Below are 9,120 nucleotides of genomic sequence, written 5' to 3' on the forward strand. Positions count from 1 at the left end.
GAGAATTGCAGAAGAAAGGCTAGCTTTATAAATGAAATATTGAGAACATTAAAAAGAAAAGAGGGTCACTAACCCCGGTGGAATGAAGAGATTAGAAGGAATCTAGATTTTAAGGAGCCATGTATTCGGTTGGTTTTAGATTCTGAATGGAGTAGGAATTAAAGTGGGGTGCAAGTGTATCAGTGCATCTGGATCTGCCCTTGCCTGGCTACGGATTTAGCAAGTTAACGTCCTCTTCCTACCATTGCCATTTACAGCCTTAATATTCTGGTGCATACAACACTTAGCAAGGATCACTGAGGTAAAACTCGTCGCTCTGCTATGAGGTTGTAACTAAGCAGCCTCTCAGGGCCTGATCTTATCGTCAGCCCGCCTACCTGTCTGGGGCAGTCTGCCCTGTCTCACCTGCTATGACATGCTGTTGAAGAATCTTAGTGTAAATATGCGGGAGGCTGCCCATGTAATGCCCTGATACCTGGGCTCTTATACATGGCTCTGACCTTCCCTATGTTGTGTCTCATGCCTCGCAGATGGCATTGCAAATTGGTAACAGCTCTGGCCCGAGGCTGGGCTGAACTCTGCCCCTTGCTGGACCTCTACCAGGTCTACTTTTGCACACCTCCACCTCTCACAGGGCCTCATTCACACTGCCCCTCACTGGGCCACTTTCAACCCACCACAGATCCGTGCAGCCCCTTCAGGTCCCCCTTGGGCCCTACTCTACATGGCCCTTCAGGCTTTCCTACTCACTCTGACCGGCGCACATTCAGCCCTTCAGACTCTGCAAACACTGGCCTTATGCCTCACACTGGGCTAAGCTCAGCCACTAGCCCCTCTCCAGGCAATGTGCTCATGTTGTCACTCCTTTGAGGGTTGGCCCATGTAGCCCTTCAGGTTGCCCACGCAACCCTACTCTACATGCCTCCTGGTGCAGCCCTTCAGGCCCGCCGGTGCATACCCCACTCTACACCCCTCACGCACAGACCTTCAGGCACCACTGTGCACCTTGCTCTGTGTGGGCCTCTCTATACACTTCTGCCCCTTCACTGGAGCCAACTCTATGCCCCCTCACTGGGGCTTGGGGTCTTATCAGGTGGCCACAAACATGCTTGGCCCCACTGCCTGTCCCTGCTCTAAAACTACCTAATGGGTAGTGGGACCTGGGGTTATAAGGCACCCCTACCCACCTTTCACTGGGCAGGCAACTCACCTGGCATTTGAGGAACTACCCTGCCACTGGCAGTCCCACCAGGTCATCCTACCCCAACAGGGTGTAGTTTTTGGTTATGCCCCAGGACCAGGAGCCTCCTGCCATCCCCACAGCTCCTGCCTTTACCTCCCAGGATCTTCTGAGCAGCAGCTCAGTCAGGTGGTGTTCTTCTGGTTGCCAGCAGCACACTGCTGGCTCATCCCTGAGGGCCTGAGCTAAGATGGAGGCCACTCAGCCCTCTCCTCCAACCACTTGGTCCTCCTGCAGTCATGTGACCACCTCATCAGGGCTGGCCTGCACCTGCTGGCTGCCCTGCTCCCTGCTCTCAGTCTGGAACGAAGGTGTCCCACAGCCCAAGTGAATTATCTCACAATCTACCAAACCGCTGGGCTTTCCAGGGTGAAGCTCTCTTGGTCTCTCCTGTTGAAGCTGTTCCACTTTTCATAACAGAATTAAATATCCATTAGCATGGAGAGAGGGAGAGAACAAAACTAAGAGGCTGAGTATAGACCAATGATTAGGACATTTGCCTGGGAACTGAAGGAACTGAAGTCCCTACTCCAATTAATATGTAATGATACTATGGAAAGTGGAACAGCTTCAAAAGGAGAGATTTAGAGAGGCCAACTCTGAAAATATTGGCTAACCCAGGCATTAGGAGAGCTTCAGGAAAAGGAAAGACCTGGGTTTGAATGCAGTCAGAGGTGGGCCTCTGGGTCTCCACTATCCCAGAAGAAAGTTCTAACCCCTGGGCTACGAGGAGGGCACCTCGTCTGTTTGACCAGCGAGGATTTTTCAGTGACTCTAATACTGTGCGTGTCAGTCAGCTCTGGACAAAGAAGAAATTACTTTCTTTTCCTCATGCCAAAATGCATTTCTGATAGTATTATTCAACTGGAAACCAATTCAGGTATAAAGGGAAAGGAAGCACAGCCTAACAATTAACTTATCCTTCTGCTTCCTCTGGAATTTTATTGCTTTTGCAAACAAAGAAAATAAAAGAACAGCTAAGATCTCCAAGGCGTTGGCAGTGACTGTGTAGGGGAAAGACCCAAAGACAAACACATCTGCAAGAAGAAGGCAGTGAGCCAAACCACCAGATGGTCTGAAATGATAAATCCATAAGTCTATTTTTCAGGTGCTAAATACAAACCAACAGGAACAATAGAGTTCTTGTTAGTGGAGATACAGGCACAGACCTTTTGAAGGTGAAGTCCCCAGGGACCTGGATGACCATATTGCAGGGTGATCAAATGTTAACAGAGCAACTTTATAGTTGACTATTATTCTCCTTTTCTTTCAGACACATCTCCTAGCACTCACACTTAGTGCCTCACCATCATCCAAGATGTGTTTCTCACATCTCCCTTGTCCCGCAAGGAAGCAGACAATTGCCCTACCTCTATACTTAGTAGCTGGTGGATGGCATAAACATAGACCTACGTTTATTCAACACCTCACTGGCTCCATATGCCTACTGTCTCCAGAAGGGAAGATCAAATGGCAGCTCAAGCCCAGTAGTAAAGATAAGCAAACATGCTGCAATATATTTCTCTCTTGCACTATTGTCTATTTACAGAATAAGAGAGCTGCTGGGAGTCCCCAACACAGGAGTAAAATGGACTGCACCTCTATGGTGACATGGTTTTTGTCTGGATTCTCTCTTCCCTGTGTCAATTGGCTGCTTGCTTCAAGCTCCTTCATTTCCTTTCCTCATAGTCTGTCTGCAGACCTGACCTACTTGCCTTCCTTTTCTCCACTGCATACCTTTCTTCCCTTCAGTGTGCCCTCTCCTTCACTCTTCAGTATTCTCTCTGAACAAACTCCATCTACTCCCCAGCTATAAAAGAAAGGGGTTAATGTTATTTAACTAAAGTGTTGCTTACTGCTGCCGCGATGTTTACTCTGCTTGTGGGCACTGACAGAAGTTATATTTGTCATGCAATCAGCCCCTTGAAAGCACTCTACAGCTGTGCCCTGACAGAGGTGCATGGCTGCAGAGCACTTCAAAAATGCCTGTTGGTGTGACGAATTAACCGTCATTTAATGAGGGTTCAGCTGAAGGCACTTCAAAGCAGAGCACCTTCATTAACTTCTGGTTGTCCCTGTGTGTGAGCAGGGCTGGGCTGATGCAGCCCAGCCCTGCTCCTTGTGATGTTTGCAGGATGGGAGGGCGGGAAAGGAAGGGAGGGAGCTCTGGGGTTTGCCCAGCCTGCACTGGAGTTGAGGGGAGGATGGGTGGATTGGAGCCCCCTGAGGTGGGGAGCTCCAATCAACTCCCCATCCCAGCAGAGGCTGGGCAAACCCCAGACCAGAGGTCCCTCCCCTGCCTTCTCCCTCTCCCATCCTGCAGACATCACAGGAACTGGAAATGGAAAGCAGGGTGGGGGAGGCTGCAGATAGGCAGTATCTCTCTACTGAACTGGCTCTAAAGTGAAGCTTGATCCTCTCCTTCCGGCTAAACAGCAAACATCTGTTGGGTTGGGGGGGGAGGGGTTGCTGTAACTCATGGCTCTTTCTGTGAAGTGCTATGAGTTATAGTGGGGAGCTGCATGTCTGTCAGCGCCCACACTACAACCACTTGCTCCAGCTTGTTCCTGTCTTGTCTATTAATCTGCGAGCTCCTCAGAGAAGGGACCACGTCTTGTTAGTTCCTGATATAATAGAGCTCCTTTCTCCAGTCCCGAATTGCTGCTATAATCGGCTTGATTAATAATAATTAGAAAACATTCCAAAGGGCCAAGAAATGGGCAAGATGGTGTTTTGTATCCAACTAGAAGTTTTCAAATCTAGCTGCTATGATAAAAACATAATTTCTTTTCAAACAAATTACAGAATATGGATCGACAATGCTAATTGCATTGCTATCCTTCTCAGTAACATAAATTCATAAGTTTCTTATATTAGATCCTATAATAAGTGGTTAACAGTAGCAGATTAATTCATTACTTCCATCTATTAACTAACCAGTGTAGGGTCATAGGACTGGAAGGGGCCTCTTAAGCCCTTCAGTGCAGTTCCTTGTACCAAGGCATTTGTCCAAAGGATCCACAAGACCCTTCACTGTGACCCTTCTCAAACACCACACCCACAAAGCACCCTACAAGAGATAAAACACTACAATGTGCCACAGCTAAAAAGTAAGGGAGAAATCAGATCACCAATATCCTGCCACAGCAATGGGTAGGAATTTTAGGGGTTAATGTGTCATCAGATGATCCTAGGAAGAGAAGCATGCCTATGATCCTTGCCAAACTGAACATGGGAAAAGTTTCCTCCCTGGTTCCAAATCCAGTGATGGGTTCGACCTCGAGTGCATGAGCAGCACTTTCCAACTGGATTCCCAAGAGCTTCCTAAATAACAGGAGGAATACCAGAGCATTGCAGCCATCTCATCTCTAGCTGTGGTCACAAGCTCCTGCTCTTCCATGCTCCACAAAAACCTTTAGTGCATCGCAGAGCAATAAAAATATGCCTTTTAGAAACTAATCATTCCCCAAAGCATGCATAACTAAAGAGATCTCTGTTATCCATTTCTTTTGCTTTAACATGTTTTGTGACTTTCCTCAGCCATTATCAGCTTCAACTCTAAATTACATAGAGGCCCTTCACAGGCAAGAAACTGTGTGTTGCAAAAACATCCTGCACCCCTCTAACCATGCTGTGTTACACGAACAGCTGGTTAAAATGTTTCCAGCAGAGTGCTTTTCTATCAGAAACAACCCATTCACAGAAATGGAAATGTACTGTGAGAACACACTTATTTCAGTGACATTTTATTTAAAAAACTGACCCCCTATATAGCTGGCTGACCGTGTTTCAGACTTTCAAATGTTGAATTAAAAGGAAAAAATGGAAAACATTTAAGAACAAGGTGGCTCAAATTCCTTTCCCTCTCCAAGGTTCTTTGGGTAAATCTGATCTCTTTTACTAGACCAGCTAATTGAATTGGTCTAATAAAAGGTATCAGGCAAAGAACCTTGTCTGCCCATGTCCTTAGACTAACACGACTACAGCCTATTCACCTGTTTCCCGCTCCAATACTTTTTGCTCTTTGAAGGACAGAGCTATTTCCCCTCTTTACAGATCTTGGTTGTCCTAATGGGAGCTTTAAACCTCTTTTTCCTGTGTGAGGATTTTCAGCGGTATGGTGAAGAGCAGCCAGTGACGTATCCTGCTACACTCCACGCTCAGACAACTATATAGGCCTGATGTAAGGCTTGCAGTGGGAACTCTCCCCTGGGGCTGAGGAAGCCAGGGTTCAATCTGCAGTGAAGATACACACTCAGTGCAGCCACAAAGGCTGACAGTCTCCAACTATCCTCAGAGGTGCTACAGTCAGGCTCTGAGCCCGGAGAGCAGCAGTCACAACAAATACTCCCCTCTAAACACAACGTTTGAGAAGGCGGGACAGTGAGTTTCCATGCTTTCAGTCATTGATTCAGTCTTTTTTTTCCCCCTATTCTGTTACATTTTATTTTTCTCTTTTTTGTACTTGAACCATCGTTTCTAGAGTGAGATGGAGGAGGCAGACTGGCTGCTGGCTCACCATTGAAAAGGTAAGTGGATTTACTTGCTGATACTGAGGGAGACTGGGGTGTTGGTTTGCCCCCAAACAGTGGTGCTCTAGTGGTTAAAAGATTGCAGTAGTCCTTAGAGGGCCTGGGCTCTTCCCTCTGCCATGGGCTTCCTGCAAAAGCTCAGACAAGGGATTTAATCCCTTTGCTAAACTTCTCTGTCTGTAAAATGGGTCTAATGCTGCTTCTTCTCATTCACTGTCTGCCCTATTTAAACTGTAAACTTGCAGAGACATGGGCTGCTTGTCACTAACTACTTATGAGGTGGGCTGGGACAAATCTCTGTTATGGCTTTGAGGAGATGTTGCAACACTCATACATAATTGTTTTATGGTTCAGACCCAGGGCTGGGACTCAAGAGGTCTGGGTTTAGCTGATCAGCGCCTCTGGCAGGAGGATGACAAGTATCCAGATCATATCTCCTCTTTGTACCCCCTTCAGAGTACTGATGCCTGCTCCTATTTGCTTACGTCCAGTTAATTTCAGATTCACCTTTTCTATCAGTTTTTAATTAAGGCTTTTCAGTTCAGAGGGTCAGGTTGGTATAAGAAAAAACTCTAGGGCTGGATCTACAGCTGGGATAAATCTGCTCCATAGATTTGAGTGAAAATACATCAATTTGCACCAGTTGGGGTTGTAGCTCCTTATGTCAATAATTGTTAATCCTGTACCAAGGATGATAACAGCAGGCTTCTATGTGGCAAAAAGTAAATATTGATCTGTTTGCTTGGAGATCCAGATTAGGCTCTGTCCATAGGTAAACATTCCCTGCTAGTGAATATAGAAGAGGGTGATATTTTCACATAAGGCAGAAAAACTAAATGAAAAGATAAATCAATTCAAACCTAGTGAGATTTTAATCAAGGGAGACATCGAACTTGAGGGAAATGGAGCCATCTGGGGGCTTTGAAGTCACTGTTGTTGTAATGTAATCACTTTGTTGGACAGGTAAACACAAACCACTTGGAAACGAAGACCTGCACTGATTGGTGCCAGTCATCTTCTTGACCTGGGAGGAAATGGTCCCAGAGACAATTTCAAACTTCTGTATTCTGGGGTGCTGGCAATCATGCTGTTCAAAGCAGCTGCACATCACATTTTCAAGTTGTCGGAGCTGTGCTCCTAATTAAAAATCTGCTCTATTATTTAGATGTCCCTATCATACCCTAGATGCTTTCCCCACAGAAATAACGACTCAGGACCAGGTTCTCCTCCCTTCTGCAAGCCCTAGTCTTGCTCTTCTACCAGCAAGCATCTGTAAATGCACTGAATCTCCCCTGGGGAGGATTCCTGTGGTGTGCAGCACCTATTGCAACTATAATGCAGTGTCTATATCAGCTGCCTCCTATTCCAATCTGCAAAAGACAGCATGAAGCCAAGCAGCGCTGGGAGAGTTGTGGCTTCCCTACTGAAGTGCCACCACTTTACCTGGCAGTAAGCAGCGGCCAGGCCAACAGACTGCACAGTCAGTGGGGAAGAGACCTTTTGGGCCAAAGGATTTGATTGCAAAGTCCCATCCATGGGGTCTTTCATGTCCCCACACAGCAGTTTTCAGCTAATTAGACTCTATTGCAACATTGGGGGGTTGCCAAAGGCTAAATAGGAAAGAGACACCTCTGGAATTTGCTGAAGTCAAGTAAAATCTGCCCACACCAGGGCTGCACACTGTTTGGGGTTTGAGCCCTTCTCTCCATTTCTCATTTGTGTCCTTCCCATATGGCATTGCTATGTCTCTTTCTTTTCTCTGCCCCAGAGTTTTCTGCCTCCCTTCCCGAGGAAGGATCTCCCTTTGTACTTTCACATGTTAAGGACACTGGAGTGGAAAACCTCTCAGGCTGGCAGCACGGTTGCTGCTGAGAAGACAGGGCCTTTCCATCCCTTTCATCAGAAATCCCCACACATGCCCGCAGGGCTGAGTTAATCCACCTGACAGGGAGGAAAGGTCGAGTGAGGATTTGGAGTCTCAGTTGCAGGGAATACAAATCGTTCAAATGTGCATCTATGCCACTAAGCTATCACCTCCGGCTATTCATACCATGTAGAAGGGACTGTTATACACATACTTTGTCTGCCCGAGAAGCAGTCTGTGGTTTTTAGGATTCAGCTCTTTATTTCCTTTTAGCTCATGTCCTTAACTGCCACTGTGCTGAGCCCAGGATCACTGCTGAGGATTATACCCCGACCACGCACTCCTGCTCAGCACCCACCTCAGGCAAGCAACGCTCCCCACTCTCAGACTGTCCATCTTGCAGAATAATAGCTATGCTATATCTGGATTGTAGCAAGGCCCCTCATACCTGCAGCCCTTAAGTACCTCATGTCTCACTGTTGTCTTCTGCCCTCTTGTCTGTCTGTCTGTATCCATCCGTAGTATTTTATCTTACCGAACTCTTTGAGGTATGAACCATTTTTTCCTTCTGTGTCTGTACAGCATGTAGAAAAATGGAGTTCTAGTCCAGGAGAGGAGCTACACAGCTTCACCATAATACAAACAGCTAATAATATTAACAGGTATTAATATTCACTGGAAATAAGTAATATATATAATTATTTAAAATATATAATATATATTATAGGCGTATACGTTAGCAATAGACTAATATAAGCAAAGGATTGTGTCTTCCACCATTACATGCAGAGGTGATGCTAAGCTCTCCTGTGCAGATTATCTCACTGTATTAATTTGTTCTCAGTCACTAAGAACACATATTATTTTACAGGTTCACGTTAGAAAGGTTAACAGAGAGACTGCACACTGACAGTTATTTTACTACCTAGAAATGATTCATTAGGCTGCAATAAGTAATCACAGTGGAAGGCTCCATGTAACAACAGTACCTAGAAACACTGACTGCTCAAAGCTAATACAATCATTTTTGCTTTCAGCAATTCAATTTTTCCTAACCCTTCTCTGGATGAACTTTGCCTTGAATAAACAGGAACATCTGGAATTCAGCAAAATACGCTGTGACGGGAATAATATGTCGAAAACAGTTTTGTTGAAAAGGACAAACCCATTTATTACTTGAACCAAACATTACAATTGCTAAATGTCAGATTAAATAAAAAATATCGAATTCACGGTGTGTCTTTTTGGTCCTTGCCAACTCCGTGTGTGGAGATAACAGTCTCCTGGTTTTTATTTTCTTTCCATGTTTTTTATTTTTGACGAAAGGCAAATAAAATGGAATATCTTGCTATTTACTGACACTTATGATCAGTTCAGTTTCCTAGTTCAGTTTCCTAGAAAGGGAGATCTGTGGGAAAGTGCTTCCCTGTTCGGTTTACAGCCTTGTCAAGTAATGTAACAGTCAGACATGCCAATGTTTCATA

At 45.6% G+C, this 9,120-nt stretch overlaps 1 long non-coding RNA gene across 3 annotated transcripts; it reads left to right on the forward strand.

Annotated features, from left to right (window-relative positions):
- The first annotated feature begins 5,375 nt into the window (after positions 1-5,375).
- LOC149872594 (uncharacterized) lies at positions 5,376-8,868 on the forward strand. 3 transcript variants are annotated; one of them, XR_016439777.1, is made up of 4 exons: positions 5,392-5,623; positions 5,724-5,769; positions 7,910-8,298; positions 8,674-8,868. It is a non-coding gene; the product is annotated as an uncharacterized LOC149872594 (long non-coding RNA). The 3 variants fall into 3 exon arrangements; XR_016439776.1 differs by having other exon boundaries at positions 5,376-5,623; positions 6,736-8,868; XR_016439775.1 differs by having other exon boundaries at positions 5,389-5,623; positions 7,910-8,868.
- The last annotated feature ends 252 nt before the right edge of the window (positions 8,869-9,120 follow it).

Source organism: Crocodylus siamensis, chromosome 1, assembly GCF_052110815.1.
Source record: "Crocodylus siamensis isolate JL-2025a chromosome 1, ASM5211081v1, whole genome shotgun sequence".
Lineage (NCBI taxonomy): Eukaryota > Metazoa > Chordata > Crocodylia > Crocodylidae > Crocodylus > Crocodylus siamensis.